Consider the following 17,515-nt stretch of genomic DNA (forward strand, 5'->3'; position numbering starts at 1 on the left):
TCTCATCTCTCCCACCTTAATTTGTAGCGATGCGCTGCAAGTTTGGTGACAGGCAGTTGTTCGTGCTTGAATAACCCGCGATTTGAATTCTACAGTTTGTGGCATCCATGTAATGCTTAGCAGTAGGTACAGCTGTTAACTATTCGCTTATAAATAATCTTTCCCCCCTCTCAACCTGTCTCCCAGGTAGTGTACCTGTCACCATTAATAACTCATTGGTAGCTCCCCTGCGATTCGGTCCATCACTTGTCATTCACACTAGAGCAATGCCCTGGCTTGCCACGGAAGCTCACACAAGCTCCATCAGCTATTCACTCATCGCGGCAGCTGTATTGTTTCAAGTTTCTCACTTACGGGAAATTGCATCGATGCATCTCACAGAGCTAGGCACCGGACTCATCCCACCCTTATTCCCATGCATGTGGGACACTCAGATCTTCGCAAAAGTTCCTCTTCGCCTTTTAAGAAAGGCTGTATCGACCACTGGTGCGAGCAATAAGCTTCATAGAGTCCTTTCTGGTGTTAGCTCTATTGATCTCGGTGATGTTACCCCAGTGGTTTGTACTACCCATAATATAGCATAATTAAGTTTGCGTAATACTATATGATACACCACATCGATTGTGATGCTCTGCTGATTGCCTGGTGGGAGGAAAAAAGTAAATTTGCCTCACCTTCTAAAGAGCTTTGATCATGGCATTTAGTTCCATCACTTGACCTTAGCAATTTTTTGGGGGGAGGGGTGAAAGCCATCATTAGGAGTGTATTGCAGGGTTTGCGAATTGTAATAAAGGTCCTACAGGTGTGGCATGGGAATAGCAGGTGCATTTCTTGCCCAGGTGTTCATTCAAAGCAGTTACCTTTTAAGTTAACCCATGGAGAGAAAAAACACAAAAGCTTTCTGCTTCAAGGACTGCCATTGACTAAGTCAACTTGTTGTTTGTCTGAAAACAACCTGTAAAACACCATATGCATTAAGTGTGTGTGTGTGTGTGTGTGTGTGTACACAAACCCTATATGTTCATTTAGTAGGTTAGTTTCTCTCCTTTGAGGAAGAAGGAGAACGTCTGTCTGATGCTTTCCTACCATAAATGGCATTCCGGGTCCTGTGCATTTAAGTTCTACTCTGTTCCCCTGTAGGAAGTGATCCACCCTGAGGTAGGGATGGATTGCACCCTTAATAACATTTTTTTTAATTGCAGTAAAAGCATAGCAATGGTATCAGCCTTGAGTGGTTAATTATGATTGAGGAATGGTAATAATCAGGGCTCTTATTTAGCCGGAACTCAGTTCTGGCACTTCTCATGTGGGCGCCATTACCATTCTAAGAGAACAAGGGAGGCATCTCTTGTGAGTTCAGGCACCTCTTTTTCCATAAAAAATATTGCTGGCAATAATTATAACCATAATTCGTATCCTGCCCATCTGACTGGATTGTCCCAGAAACTCTGGGCTGCTTCCAACAAAATATAGCAGAACACAGGGAATGAGAATGTGAAGGTGGCTGGAGACCTTGTATGTTACAGAGCACCTTGGAATGTGTTTTCTAAACGAATCAGTGATAGCCATGTTATAAACTATATATAGTTGGGAGAAGGGCTGCTTAGGAATTGATGGCATGTTCAATTGGAATAAGCAGTGTTGTTAAAAGTGTTCACCAGGGGACAAAAAGATTTTAATTCAGGCTCCAAGCATAAGCTCTGCAGAGCAGGAATTCCTCTCGTTTAGGAGCACACTAATGGGAATAATGTTCCTGTCAACCACCTCTTCTTAAAATGGAGTACATCGCTTGAGGCCCATAGGTGAGTTAACGGCATCAAGTCTCTTGCAACTCTGCAAATCGGAGGGCTCAATTCAGCTGCAACTCGTTTCTGGGAAGTTACACTGGTGTTTACCAATCAGTAGTGTAGATACTAATCAGTAGTGCCTGGGATGCGGGTGGCGCTGAGGTCTAAACCACAGAGCCTAGGGCTTGCTGCTCAGAAGGTTGGCGGTTCGAATCCCCGCAACGGGGTGAGCTCCCGTTGCTCGGTCCCTGCTCCTGCCCACCTAGCAGTTTGAAAGCACGTCAAAAGTGCAAGTAGATAAATAGATACCGCTCCAGCGGGAAGGTAAACGGTGTTTCCATGCGCTGCTCTGGTTCGCCAGAAGCGGCTTTGTCATGCTGGCCACATGACCCGGAAGCTGTACGCCGGCTCCCTCGGCCTATAGAGCGAGATGAGCGCCGCAACCCCAGAGTCGGACACGACTGGACCTAATGGTCAGGGGTCCCTTTACCTTTACCTAGTGTAGATATCACCTATGACAGCAGTTCACCATGTTGGAGGCAGGATTCAGACATGAAGGGCACAGCTATATATATATTTATATATATATATATATAGAGAGAGAGAGAGAGAGAGAGAAGATAGTCTGCAGATGTCTACACAGGTGAAACTAAAGGCATGCTAGTGGTTAGGAAGGAAAGATCTATAAGCAAAAGAAAAGAGGACTTCCCCCTCCTTAAGAACTTCGTGTACAGTTTCTGGCATAATGTATCCTGTTTTTGAGGAGGAAAAACTTTGGGTTGAACTGGCTCTTGCCATTCCATCCTTTGGTCGCCTATAGTCTTTATGCTGTCTGTACTGTACAGGAGAAGTCGTTTTGTTTTGAAAGCGCACGTACTGGACATTTCTGGAAATCATTAAGTGAGCCCATGCCATTATCCCTCTGCCTGAACATGGATGATGGTGACATTTTCCTGTTTGTTAAATAAAAGCTTCCTTCTTTTCTAATTAATAATTAAGTGTTGTAAGGCTTTATTATAAATTTATGTGTCCTCTGGAGCAGTTCTCACTCGCCGCCTTTTCTTAGTTATTTCTCTTCAGCTCGTGTGTATGTGTGTATTATAATGTCATTTTGATTGCTGTTCACTTGCTTCACTTCGCCTTGTCAGCTTGTACCCCTTCCTCCCAAATGAGATGACACTCTAATGCAACGGGGATCCCAACAGCTCAGAAGCACGAGGAGAGCATACAGAAAAATATGTCACATTTGCTGATATTTTTTAAGAAATATAAATCTAATTCTTGGCTTTGGAGGAAATATAACAGAATTCTTCTACTACTACTACTACTACTACTACTACTACTACTACTACTATTTTATTTATACCCTGTCCATCTGTCTGCGTTGCCCCCAACCACTCTGGGTAGCTTCCAACGCATGCGGAAACATAATAAAATATCCAAGATTAAAAACTTTACCTACACAGGGCTGCCTTCAGATGTCTTCTAAAAGTTGTGTAGTTCTTTATCTCCTTGACATCTGAAGGGAGGGGGCCACTACCGAGAAGGCCCTCTGCCTGGTTCCCTGTAACCTCACTTATCGCAATGAGGGAACCACCAGAAGCCCCTCAAAGCTGGACCTCCGTGTCTGGGCTGAGCAATGGGGGTGGAGAGGCTCCTTCAGGTATACTGTGCCAAGGCCATTTAGGGCTTTAAAAGTCAGCACCGACACTTTGAATTGTGCTTGGAAATGTAGAATCCTAGAATCCTAGAGTTGGAAGAGACCCCAAGGGCCATCCAGTCCAACCCCCTGCCAAGCAGGAAACACCATCAAAGCATTCCTGACAGATGGCTGTCAAGCCTCTGCTTAAAGACCTCCAAAGGAGACTCCACCACACTCCTTGGTAGCAAATTCCACTGCCGAACAGCTCTCACTGTCAGGAAATTCTTCCTAATGTTTAGGTGGAATCTAATGTACTGGGAGCCAGTGTAGGTCTTTCAGGACCAGTGTTATATGGTCCTGACAGCCACTCACCATTATTTTTTGTCCTTCAGTCTTTCGGCAATTATATTATTTGCACATCTCATATGGGAACAGGCTGTTTCCCTACTGCAGCAAGTGGTGTTTCACTCTTAACGCATGTAGCAGCTCTTTCTCATGGCAGCCTTTCCTAACCTGGTACCCTCCAGATGTTTGTGGCTGCAACTCCCACCAGCCCCAGACAGTATAGGTGTGATAGCTGGCGCTGGCAGGAGTTGTAGTCCAAAACATCTGGAAGGTTGGGGAGGGTTGGGGAAGCCTGAACTTCAGCGTACCAACATTGCCAACATTGAAGATTGTTCTGCAGAAACATGCAGCCACAGTTGAAAATGGTTATTTCTTTTTTAAAACAAACAACAACAGCCCTGCATTTGCACGTAGGCCCTTCCTGTGCTTCTCCCAGTTGTAGCTCAGCAAAAGCAACATCTTGCCAGACACAGCAGGGTTAAACAGAGAGCTCGTCTGGTTTGGTCTTTTGGCATTTTCCAGCTGCTCTTCAAGAGAATATAAAGTGCTTCGGGACCATATCCAAACCAGTGGATGTTTAAGAGACTGGGGGGAGGTTAGCTGAAGAGTCACATTCTTGTGTGACTTAGTTACCTTTTGTTGCACTAGAGAGAGAGAGAGAGAGAGAGAGAGAGAGAGAGAGAGAGAGAGAAAATATGTTGGTGCTGTTCAGTTTTACACACACACACACACACTTTCAAAGACTAAATGACCTCCAGGCCTGTTGGCTCCTAAAGCGCAGTTTATCAAGTCCCCTCCGCCTTTTCCCCTGTAAAAATCCAAAGTGAAGTGTGAAAAGCATCAGAAAGGCTCTCTTGTGCCAGTGCAGCCTTTTAGTCGCTTGCCAGGGCCTTCATCTCTTCATATGTTTCTAGCTAAGGTCTAACATGGAACAAAAACCCGACAGCAATAGAGACCAGATGCTGGTGTTTCTTCTCTGTCACTTGGCTGCTGAGCAGATGGAATTTATATCAATCGGGCATGCTTGGAGGAAGAGGCCGTGGCAGCCAACATGTGGAACTGGGGCTGAGTGACATTTTTGCTAATGTTTTGTCCTTGTAGAACATTATGCTTCCTCTTTGCTTATGAGCTGTGGTTTTCCTGACTCGAACAAGGTTCCAAGCCCAGCTGGAATGGCTGTGTGTCGTTCCCCCCCCCGTGCCCCCTCCCTTCCTCCCTTCCTAAAGGAGCGCTGGGAGCTATGGAGGAGTGAGGGGGCCCTGAACAATGGAGCTCTTTATTAAAATACCTGACATCTGCATGCAATGCACCCAAATCATTTTAGCCAAGCATTAGAAATTCACCGGGCATTACCAGTCACTCTGTGTCCATTTCTGTGCGTGCTCCTTTGATTTGTATAATGAACAAATGCCTCTGGCCCCCCAAAGGTTTATTTTTAGTTTTGCTGTTTTATTGTGCAGGAGCTTCTTTCCTGAGACACATTGTCATAGGTCGTCTCAGCAAAATGAGTAGTAAGAGCAGTAGCAGCAGAATAATAATAATAATAATAATAATTAAAAATAAATAAAGTCTTTTTGCTGTCACTTTTCTAAACGGAAAGTAGGGGAAACGTAGAAGTTTAGGTAACCTTGCAAATGGCGGTTTTGTTTCTTGAAGCACCTCGCAGGCCGTCATTTAAAAAAAAACTGACCAAAGTATTTCATCCATGGAGTTGAGTAGCTGGTGGATTTGCAAAAAGCACTACCCCTGCATGTGTAACGATAAACGTCATTGGGTTTCATTATTTGTTTGTTTAAGAGAAGTAAAGACGACAGTAATAATGAAAAAGACTAGAATTGTGATCTCAACAGCAAGTAGAAGCATAAATCCCAGGGCTTATGCCACAGCTGCTAAGATTCCCCCCCCCCCAGCTCATGTGGCACTTTTGTTGCTTGTTGTGCTTTATGCATTATGAGTTATTACATAACACACACTTAAATGTACAACAACCCTGAGAGATGGTTGCCTGGGCCAGGGGCTCCCAAGTGAGGATTTGAACCAGTGTCTCACCAATCCTAGTACAGTACTCCACTGCTGCACCACGTTGACTGTAGTGTGCAATTGCACCATCACCTGCAGTTTGCACCAGAAGTCTTGTATTACTCATCCTCCGATCTAAATGCCTGAGTGTTTGTCGGCAAATGATGCGACATGATAATTTGTTGACAAAGGAGCTCAGTGCAACACAGAGACATAAACAAATGTGAAACAGTGGCTGCACAGAAATGGTGCTTTACACAATTGCCCTACATTGGTCCAGTAAATTCATTGAAAAGTTCAGAAGAGTGTGAAATTAATTGGGGGGAAATTGAAGACTTGTGAATTGAAAAGGATTGCCATGTTTCTGTTTGCATAATGTTTTGGAAAGCACAAATTTGGTGGTTGTTGTTGTTTAGTCGTATCCATGACCCCATGAACCAGAACACGCCAGGCACTCCTGTCTTCCACTACCTCCCACAGTTTGGTCAGACTCATGTTGATAGCTTCAAGAACACTGTCCAACCATCTCGTCCTCTGTCGTCCCCTTCTCCTTGTGCCCTCCATCTTTCCCAACATCAGGGTCTTTTCCAGGGAGTCTTCTCTTCTCATGAGGTGGCCAAAGTACTGGAGCCTCAACTTCAGGACCTGTCCTTCCAGAGAGCACTCAGGGCTGATTTCCTTCAGAATGGATAGGTTTGATCTTCTTGCAGTCCATGGGACTCCCAAGAGTCTGCTCCAGCACCATAATTCAAAAGCATCAATTCCTTGGCAGTCAGCCGATGTCTCTGCTTTTTAAGATGCTGTCTAGGTTTGTCATTGCTTTCCTCCCAAGAAGCAGGCGTCTTCTAATTTCGTGACTGCTGTCACCATCTGCAGTGATCATGGAGCCCAAGAAAGTAAAATCTCTCACTACCTCCATTTCTTCCCCTTCTATTTGCCAGGAGGTGATGGGACCAGTGGCCATGATCTTAGTTTTTTTGATGTTGAGCTTCAGACCATATTTTGCGCTCTCCTCTTTCACCTTCATTAAAAGGTTCTTTAATTCCTCCTCACTTTCTGCCATCAAGGTTGTGATGGCAAAAAGTGAGGAGAAATTAAAGTTCTTCATGGATCACTGCCTTGTTGTGGTGAAGGGGCTTGAATAACTCAGGGATGCTATGAGCTATGCCATGCAGGGCCACCCAAGATGGACAGGTCATAGTGGAGAGTTTAGACTAAACGTGATCCACCTGGAGGAGGAACCGGCAAGCCACTCCAGTATCCCTGCCAAGAAAACTCCATGGACAAGGACAAATTTGGTAGGTTCACCTAATACAGTGGCACCTCGGGTTACAGACGCTTCAGGTTACAGACTCCGCTAACCCAGAAATAGTACCTTGGGTTAAGAACTTTGCATCAGGATGAGAACAGAAATCGTGCTCTGGCGGCGCAGCGGCAGCGGGAGGCCCCATTAGCTAAAGTGGTACCTCAGGTTAAGAACAGTTTCAGGTTAAGAACAGACCTCCAGAACGAATTAAGCTCTTAACTAATAATAATAATAATAATAATACCCATCTGACTGAGTTGCCACTCTGTGCAGCTTCCAGCATATACAAAAACATAATAAAACATTAAAGATTAAAAACCTCCCTATACAGGGATGCCTTCAGATGTCTTCTAAAAGTTGTGTAGCTGTTTATCTCCTTGACATCTGATAGGAGGGCATTCCACAGGGCTGGTGCCACCACTGAGAAGGCCCTCTGCCTGGTTCCCTGTAGCTTCACTTCTCACAGTGAGGATACCTCCAGAAGACCTTTGGAGGTGGACCTCAGTATCTGGGCTGAACGATGGGTGTGGAGACGCTCCTTCAGGTATACTGGGCTGAGGCTGTTTAGGTCTTAAAAGGCCAACACCAACATTATGCTCAGAAAAGTACCAGGAGCCAGTGTAGATTCTTCTCAACTTTAGTGCCAATGTGATACCTAACCCCAGTGAAGGCAGATGTAGGGAGGGGATCTGCAAAGAGACTGTGTGCACAGTCTGTTGCCTGTTCTTATTTTATAGTGGAGAGAGCATCTTTGATATGCCTACATGTAGGATTAGCGTACGCCCCTACTTGTCAGTGATCTCAGGGTTGGATCCTTCCCTCCATTCCTGGCATCATTGTGAAGTAATTCCTCTGTGTCTATTTGGTACTTTGCACGTAATATTAAAGTATTGTCTTAATAGTATTGGGGGGTGGGCATTCATGCTAACCATCCCAACAGCTGCTTGTCGTTTTCAGTTCACGTTGCAATGCCATGCTGATTCCGAGGTTACCTGAAGTTTGCTTAATTTTGTACTAGCAAAGCCTTTTACTGCTGAATCATGTAATTGCCCTAATAGCATCATGGGAGTAAATATACCTTGGTTGTAACTGGATGTGGCAAGTACTATGGCCCTACATTGGAATAATACCTGCCAGCCCTAATACGTACAGTCATTTTGCTAACTGCTTTTAACTCCTGCTTCTCTTGATTGAATCTGAAAGAACTGAGGTGCAAACTAAATGTTACATGTAAATACCCACTCAATTTTTTTAAGAAATGAAAAGCAACATCAGGGCAATTTCAGTTTAGGGGGGCGGCAAGAGCAAACTTGGAATGTTGCTTATTACTATCCCAGATGGTTGTATTTTTGCACAATATTGGCATTTTCCTCTATGGTGCTCCAGCAAGGTCTTTCTTTCTTTTTTTCTTTCACAAGGGTAAATGTGCAAGGGAAGGAGGGAAGAGATACTTGCATGGCAATTCTGCACACACAAACATAGTTAGTAGGTAAGAATTAAACACCCTTTTCTTCCAATAAATATGGCAGTCTTTCAAGCATGCTGCTTAGAAAAACGTTGAAGCTTCATTATATACATTTATGAATAAATTATTGTTTGTGTCCCCCCCCCTTCCTCCTAGACTAGGCAGAGCATTGGGAATCCACGACTGTTTCACTCAGCTGCAGGTTTTCCATTCAAATCTATTTATTTAGAAATTTATATTCCACTTTTTGCCATGCAGGTCTTAAAACAGCTCACAGCAATGAAACATACAACGCAGGAAAACATTAATTAAACCTCTAAAATTTATAATCTCAAGATAGCTATAGCTATAGATATGCATGCATGCACACACACACACACACAAGCTTAGGGATGATGCCTGTCTTGTGGGAGGGAGTTCCATAGAGTTTGTCCTGCAACACTGAAAGCACGGGTCATAATTGACAATAGGTAATGTGAAGGTAAAGGACCCCTGGACGGTTAAGTCCAGTCAAAGGCGACTATGGGGTTGTGGCACTCATCTCACTTTCAGGCCACAGACAGCTTTCTGGGTCATGTGGCCAGCATGACTAAGCCTCTTCCGGCACAATGGGATACCATGACGGAAACCAGAGCACACAGAAACACCGTTTACCTTCCCACCGCAGGGGTACCTATTTATCTACTTGCACTGGTGGGCTTTCGAACTGCTAGGTTGGCAGCAGCTAGGACTGTTGTGTTGTGCGGATTCGAACCACCGACCTTCTGATCAGCAAGCTCAAGAGGCTCAATAACTGTGCTTCTGTCCCATAGGAAACTACCCATAGTGCTTGCCCTGATGATCTCGGCTGCACTGGGTAAGGCATCTCTTACTAAGTTAGTCAGGGCTTTCACAAGAAACCTGAAGCTGAACTGCTGGCAGGGGACTGTGTTGGAGTGGGAATGTATTGCTTAGGAAGGGATGTTAAAACATTTCCCCTATGTTGTCCCTCTGATGGAAATTGCCTTATTCTGCTTTTACTTGCCCTCGTTACTGGATCAGCCTGCTTCTGCCCTGTGTCACTTTCATTCGTAGATACGTTCCATCCAGTTTCTGAATAGCTTTGCAATTTAAAAAAACCAACAACATTCTGAACATGTTTTCTCACAAAATGTACATCTCTGAACATGTTGTGCCCCAAAATAACGTGTTTCCTTGTGCATTTTGGTACAGTTTTTGAGCTAAGAAGTCAATTGCGAAATTTAGAGAAGTGTAAAATCCAAAGGGTACTAGCATTCCAATCCACACATTTGGTGGGGAGGTACAGATGAAGGGTTTGCAAAAATTGCTTAAGCACCCTTACCCATTAAATTGGGGGAATGGCATGGGTGTCAAGGATTAGGGTTAGGGTTTGAGAGAATTGTAATGTTGGATAAAGAATGCATCATATTAGAGAGAATCCTGATGATTTCAGGCTGAGTTCCTTTTCTTGCTTTTTTGCTTTTTGTTTCTGGCCTTCATGTTTGTGAATTGAACCCAGAAAACGTGTTGGCAGTTTCTACTATAAATGTAGAGAAAGGAACAGGGCCAAATGGGTTACATTCATTCAGCACAACCACAAATTCTTCCCAGCGGTTTGCCCACTTTTCCATGAGCCTCAATGCTTGTTTTCCAGTGTCGGGACAGAAATTTCAAGACAGAATATTCCTACTTCAAAAAACAAACCCAAACAACCTTCCAGAAACATGAACTTTGCAACTACACAAACTTTGTAAAGCATGAAAGTTAATCACGTTTATGCAATTTCTGGTTCTGTAAAATGTTACCATTGCAGGATTGAGTTTCTGACTAGAGCATCGGTGGAGATTGTAGTGCAGAATTTGAGGTACTTCATTTGATTAGTCTGTTTTGTATAACTGCGCCTTGTATGTTTCAGTAATCCGAATGCTATGGGGACACGATCCATTTTCTCTCCATTGATGTTTGCACATAGAGATCATAGGTTTCCTGTTTGGAGAATGTAAATAGTAAGTTTCTTGGGGCTGGAATAAAACCAGGGTGGTTTTTCGTTTGCTCTTTGACTGGTGTTTCCTGCCATCTTATCTCATAAGAAACCACACTCTTAATTGCTTCCTTCAAATTCAAATCTCAGGCAAGTGTTTCAGGGAGCATGTTTCTTACTGAAAGCACAATTCTAATTAATGGCTCTGGTCTACCTTACTTGCAATTATAAGGTGGGGAATGATAGGGAAATACTTAGCATTTGAGGTATTACTTCTGATAGGATTCAACACGTGACAGAGTAAATAGACGAGATTATTGCCCTAGGTCCTAGGAGAATGGGGTGCATTAAAAATCTTCCCCTTTGATGTTTACAGATGTAAACAATTTTCTATGTCTTTTTTTCACTGACATGGGTACCTCTCTACCAGACCTGGAAAACAATAGGGATTAACAGATTCTCCCAGAATACTTCATTGTTCTGCTGCTGTTTGGAACATCCTTTTGGTTGTGTTCCGCTTCTTTTTTTCCAGCAGGAATTAAGGCTTCAGAATATTAACAACAGAAATCTCAAACACTTATATTGGTTTTTTTAAAAAACAACAACAACAACAACAACAACAACAACAGAAAAACAACTCTACTAAATTATTTTTGAAACATTTTTTTAAAACTGTTATTCAGAACCAAAATTGTGCTGTAAGAGAAGAGATTGATTAAAACTTATCCCAAGTCAGCAGATTATATTTATATATATTCTCACACACACACACACACACACACACAATATCCACACACATACGTGCCTGCATAGAAGGAAAGAATATTTTTGTAAACTGCTTTGACTTCTTCTTCTTCTTCTTCTTCTTCTTCTTCTTTTACAATCAAGCAATTCAGGGATGCCACTTAGAAAGTTGAAAGTATGCCATTTACCTATTTATCTGCAGGGGGGGGGAATGAAAATATTTTAAAATACCGGTAAATCATCTCTGGTAAGTGAAGTTAAAAACACCATGTTATTCTGTGTTTATTTTTAATCACTGATACTCACCTAGGATCTCTTCCCTTCCCCACCCAACATCTCTGGAGTAACTACACATTTCTCTATTAATTGGTTGTGCTCCACTAAAATATAAAGTAACGCAGAATCCCAATTTCAGAAGTTGAGGATTTCACAAACATATCTAGGAAAAACACGATGTTTAAAGGTTATTTGATGGCTCATGAAATTGATAATGCTCCATCAATCTTATTTTATCCCTTTTAATAGAAACCTGTGGGCTGATGGTTCATTGGCAGTACAACTGAGCTTCTCAGTCCACATTGCAATAAGGTTGGTTACAAACTTGTACACTGCTAACCCACAGCAGAACTATGTGATCTCAACATCTGCATGATATCTGGACAAGTTTAAATTCTTGATTTCCCCCACGTTGTGTTGGCTTTCGGTATCGCGCCTTGGAAAGCACCACCTGTTCAATCCAGATGTTGTCAGATTCTTAAAAACAATCAAATCCACAAGTGCAACAGAGTCTACAACCTCGTTTGCACATAACAGTAAACCAAACAATGGCCCATTCCTCCATTCATTACAAAGTTGTAAAACCACTTCACAGCCTAAAGCCATTGAACAATAAGATAAAAACGAGATTAACATACAGATGAGTGCAAATAAGCAAACTGTGTGGGCTTCAGGAGAGAGGAGATTGTGGCTGCTTTGCTCCTCCTCTGATTGTTCTCTACTGAGCTTTGCTGAGCTGATCCATCCTTTGTCTTAGTGAGTTCTTGGAACCTGGGCTCATGGTTTAGCTCTCCCGGGCGAACCATGAGCCATAATGTCTGGAGAGATCAAACCCCAACCTCAGATTCAGACACTGTGCTTAAGCCAAATTATAATGGAGCATGGCAACAGAATGCCCAGGAGATTAAGCCAAGGTTTGGCTTAGTGATTCGCGTAAACTAGGCCTGCAAAGTTTCTTTCCAGCTTTGAAGTGCCAAGTTCTGCCATGAGTGATTCCTGTTGCTGGAGGCTTTTGCGATGTAGACCCTGTTCTGGTAGAGGGTCCTTTGCTTTGGGAGAGAGAGGCTCGACTCAGGAGAAGATTTGAGCCACCATGTTCCCTTGCCGTGCATAAAAAAGGAACGAATGAACAAGGTAAATGCTGTAACATTTGTGTCTGCCATTCAATTCTGTCTTTCAATTCAGTAAAATAGGGAGAAATTGCCATATAGGGGTATACAGACCTCTGTTTCACACCCCTTCTGAGCTCACCTCCCCCAGCACCAGTGACATACATATGCACTGTCTCTTGGTACATCTGCGCATAAACTCAATAAATCTGAATCTTATCTGAATCTGCAGCATTCGGTGGGATCTCAGGGAATGCTTGTCAGTCCAAATAGCCTGCGAAATCTCAGATAGGTTTGGAACGGCAGCTCCCAAATTTTCCAGCCATGATATGGTAGGGTGATTTACTCTCCCTTGAGCTCTTCACTGTGTTTCATTTACAGTGTGTCACTTCTCCTTTGCTTCAGTTGTGTCGAGATGACACTGACCAATTTGCAGCAACGTAACTTGATCTAGTACACATTAATACCAAGCCAAATCAAAACGCACACTGCAATATGTGACTCTTTTTTGGAACGGCTGCCTCGCAGCTGCCTAAAACCTTTCCGAAACTGCACCGGACTAAAAGTTAACTTTTACGTTTTTAAATCGAGGCCAGTTTATATCTTGTAGGTGCCCAGATGCATGTTACTGTATACATAATCGGAACATAGGTTCTCTCCAGCTTTCTGGGGAGAGATCTCAGCCTTCGCTTTCAGTGTGAAAAAAAGCAATGAGTTGCCAAAGTAGGCACAGTATTGTGTCATTTGTATTCATTCAAACTGCGTTCCTAAATGCTTACTAAAAGCCATAATACTGAAGGTGCTTAAAGCGTGCAAAAGATCACACACTATAATGGCAAAAGGAAACGCTTGCATGCGGATGTGCATTAAGTGTACTTTTGAGCATGGTGCTGACATGAACAAGGCACCATTTGAAATAAAGTTAGTGTTGTTTTGCCTAAGTCTGCGGGGTGGGGTGGGGGAATTAAACCTTGGGGGCCCATCCATGCTTTTAAAGCCCATTCCCAATCAAAAAATAAAAAAGGAAAGGAAAGGAAGAAACCCTCCAAGGGCAAGAACACACAGAATGGTTTTTGTCCACAGAACAGCTGATTCCCTTCTCCCTTTTCAAGAATTATTCCCCTTTCTGGCCGCTGGGAATATCAGGAAGGAAGCTCAAGAGGGAAGGTGTCCTCGAACCCTTGTGTTGTCTGCACGCCATCCTAATGACTAGGAGATGGAGAACTCATGTTGTGAGTTCTTGCTGCTCAACCTGCCAGTTTGGTGGCAGCTACACCAGGAGGAGAAGTTGTGTTGGCGTTAGCGATGAGCGGTGGTTCAGGACATTGCAGCAACCTTCTCAGCCATGGGTCGGCTGAGGAGAGGCTGCTGTAGCCTCTGAAGCATGAAATGCTTAAGGGCTCTCTGCCCTTTGAACGTAGGAGATTCAGTTCTCGCCGCTGCTAGGAGTGGTCACATTCTGTAGGAATGCCACTTAACACTCTGCCTATTGCTCTCTCTCCACTCTGTTTTAGTGCAGTTTTCCTTAAGGCTGAAATTGACTGGACCAGAATTTTTCTGCAATTTGACCTTATCAATTTCACCACCACCAGGAAAATGGACTGGCTTCTACCTATCTCCCAACGCCACCAAAGTTGTATTCTTCTGTACATTTCTTCTCATAGAATCATCGAATTGTAGAGTTGGAAGGGACACCCAAGAGTCATCTAGTCTAACCCCCTGCAATGCAGGAATGCATCTGCATTTCTCAAGCTACCAGTGCTAAATCAGAGGTAGTGGCATTGTAGAAGGGAGAAATCACTCCTATTTCCTGACAGAAATAATAGTTTGTACCCAGCCAAAGTTGTTACACTGCGTGCATTTAAGCAGCCAAGGACTGAGCAAAAAGCTCTTGTGTTTTCTAGGCTACCCTGAAAAAGCAAGCAAGCAGGCAGGCAAGAAGTACTTCTAAACAGTGGTTGCATTCAAATTGTGTTGTTTTTGCATTTTTTTGGCGGGAGGGGGAGTCACATGTCCCCCCCCCCCCAGAATCAGTAACAGTTTATTGCTTAAGGTCACCACAGTTAGTGATCTTTGGCAAGAGACTTCTTCCATTTTTGGTAATAGCAGCAAGTTTCTTTTTGGACACATTTTCTTCTGAATCTGCGATTATCTCCCAAACCTGTTTCATGTTATCATTGTCAGATTCCTCTTCTTCCAGTTTCTCAGAACAAAATATTAAAAGAAAGAAAGAGAAAAGAAGCCAAGCATGGAATTGAGAGTCATATGGTTATGATTTGAGAATGTCAAGCCTGGGTATTTTATTATTATTATTATTCTTTTTAAAAAAAAAAAACCAAACAAAAAACCAAACAACGTACCTTTTACTTTGGGCAGCCAACTTGCTGCAGAAACATCAAAGGAAATATGTGCTGGATCAAGGTGATCTCCCCCCCTCCCCATCACGTCCCTGCCAGCTGCAGTGTTTATGATTAGAGGCAGACGTCCCAGACACCTCCAAGTCCTTAGCGAACACCAGATCTTTAACGGGATCCATCCCAACTGAGTGACACTAAACAGACAGCCAGAGGGGAGTTGGTGGGGTACTACAGGGGGGGGGGCTGGGTGAAGGTTCTTCTGGTGCTCCGTGCTCTCAGAAGAAGGCTTTATAACAAACTCCCGCTAATGCCAGTTTTTACGTTGCCCAGAGGCCCTGTCTCTTGGCTTCCAGGATGGCTTTCATTAGCACAGGGGATGCCTAGAGCCCAGCAAACGCTGTCATTGATCCTCTTGCAAGGAGCGCATGATGTGCGCAGCATTCAGGTCACACAGCCTGCTCGGCTTTGAAGCGGCTCTTCACTTTACGCTCCTGTCAGCTGCATCTTGCCAGCTTCCCGAGGCTGACACAATTCCCCTCTCCAATCTCATTCTTTGCTCTCTGCAACTAACTACAGCAAATTCCCTTTAGATGATCCCAGTGGTGGAAATATTAACACTTGTTTACTGATCCTGTTGACATAAGAATTCTGCAAATGGCAAATCATATTGATAGCGGGCGCTCCATTACGAACCGTCCCTCTCCTAGTCCCTCTAGTCTTCCCTCTATGTTTTTTGGGATTGTTTAACTGCATCAGTGCTCAGTTGCCTTGGGCAGCAGACAGATTTCTTTTCATGTGTTGAAGGTGGCACGACACAGGCATTACTTCCTGTATTTCTCTTGTCCCATTACTAAACCAGTTCTTCTAAACACTAGGGAGGCCGGGATGAACAGATACAATAGTGGGATTAGTGTGTTAAGCAGACATCCTTCTGTCTCAGGAGACAACGGAGGAGTGTGCCTTTCGGAATGAGGTCAAGCTGTTGGAAGGTTGCAGTGCCAGCTGTGGCTGTAGAGACGGATGTGGGAGAGACATGTTTTGTTGCAGCTGGGGTAGATGAAGGTGTCCAGTTGGGCTGCTGCAGATGCACCAGGGCGTTTCTTCTCTCTGTCTTCCTCCCAGCGGTCATTCCTCCTCTGGTCACTGCTATGGATACATGACTTGACTGCCTTCTCCAGGCACTGTTGTTGTCTGCAAGGGATTCCCACATGGCAGGGTTGATGTTGCCAGCCTCCGTGCCATGTTTGCAGACATCTTTGTAGCACAGAGTTGGTCTGCGAAGGGGGCTGGTGCCGGAAGCCAGCTCCCCATAGAGCACATCCCTGGGGTTTCTGCCATCTTCCATTCTGTGAACATGACCAAGCCAGCGTAGATGTTCCTTAGACAGGAGTGTGAACATGCTGGGAAATCTGGGCTTGGGAAAGCACAGCTTTGTTTGGAGTTTTGTCCTGCCATTTGATACTCAAACTCCCTCCTGACGCAGAGCACGTGGAAGGTGTTGAGGTGTCACTCCCGGCAGGTGTAAGTTGCCCACAACTCACTTCCATAAAGCAGCCTGCTCAACACATGTTTTACCACTGGCAATAATGACTGCTGTAAAACCTTTGCTTTCAAAGCTATTGACTCTTTGAGCCAGTGTGGTGTAGTGGTTAAGAGCGATAGACTCATAATCTGGTGAAATGGGTTCGCGTCTCCGCTCCTCCACATGCAGCTGCTGGGTGACCTTGGGCTAGTCACACTTCTCTGAAGTCTCTCAGCCCCACTCACCTCACAGAGTGTTTGTTGTGGGGGAAGAAGGGAAAGGAGAATGTGAGCCGCTTTGAGACTCCTTCAGGTAGTGATAAAGCGGGATATCAAATCCAAACTCCTCCTCCTCCTCCTCCTCCTCTTCTTCTTCTTCTTCTTCTTCTTCTTCTTCTTCTTCTTCTTCTTCTTCTTCTCTCTCTCGCTCTTGAAAACCAATCTTGCTTCATCTAGGTACACTACCACCCAGACTCCAGAGGAAAAGAAGTCGGCTTATAATTAGATTCCTAACCACGTTACTAGAAATCAAGTTCCACCCTCATCTACCCTCTTGTTTGGGTTCTGTATTTAATGCCTCAGCAGATGCAGAGCCAGCCTAATGATCTGTGAAGCGAAGCACGTGGATTTAGAGTGGGTCGCATCAAGGTCATCACCACCACCCTATCCCCCCATTTTAAAGGAAATTGACAAGAATAGGAGGTGGAAAGAGATAGGCATGCCCTATTTTTATTTTTATTTTTTTAATCCAAGTGGGTTCCATCTTTTTGGTTCTGGTTGAAGCCCGACCCCAAGTCTGAAAAGTTTAGGAATTTCTGGGATAGAAAAGAGGCAAGCACCTGGGAACACAATATATAATCTAGAGTTGTGGATCAATGGAAGAAGAAGTTTTAACAAGGCGAGAGTCAGTTCAGTGTTTTGCTCTGTGTCTTGTCACTCAGTAGGCTGTGCAAGCCCTTTGGC

At 44.0% G+C, this 17,515-nt stretch overlaps 1 protein-coding gene across 9 annotated transcripts in view; it reads left to right on the forward strand.

Annotated features, from left to right (window-relative positions):
* BNC2 (basonuclin 2) overlaps window positions 1-17,515 on the forward strand; it is a 363,914-nt gene that overhangs the window by 269,624 nt on the left and 76,775 nt on the right. Inside the window, exon 1 of one of the 9 annotated variants that reach the window (XM_033173626.1) lies at window positions 11,859-11,877. The exons of the other annotated variants lie outside the window; for them this stretch is intronic. The gene's annotated coding sequence lies outside the window, so the exon portion shown is untranslated. Of the gene's footprint in view, window positions 1-11,858; window positions 11,878-17,515 lie in introns of those variants that run through there. 9 annotated transcript variants of the gene reach the window in all.

This window comes from Lacerta agilis, chromosome 16 (genome assembly GCF_009819535.1).
Source record: "Lacerta agilis isolate rLacAgi1 chromosome 16, rLacAgi1.pri, whole genome shotgun sequence".
Classification (NCBI taxonomy): Eukaryota; Metazoa; Chordata; class Lepidosauria; order Squamata; family Lacertidae; genus Lacerta; species Lacerta agilis.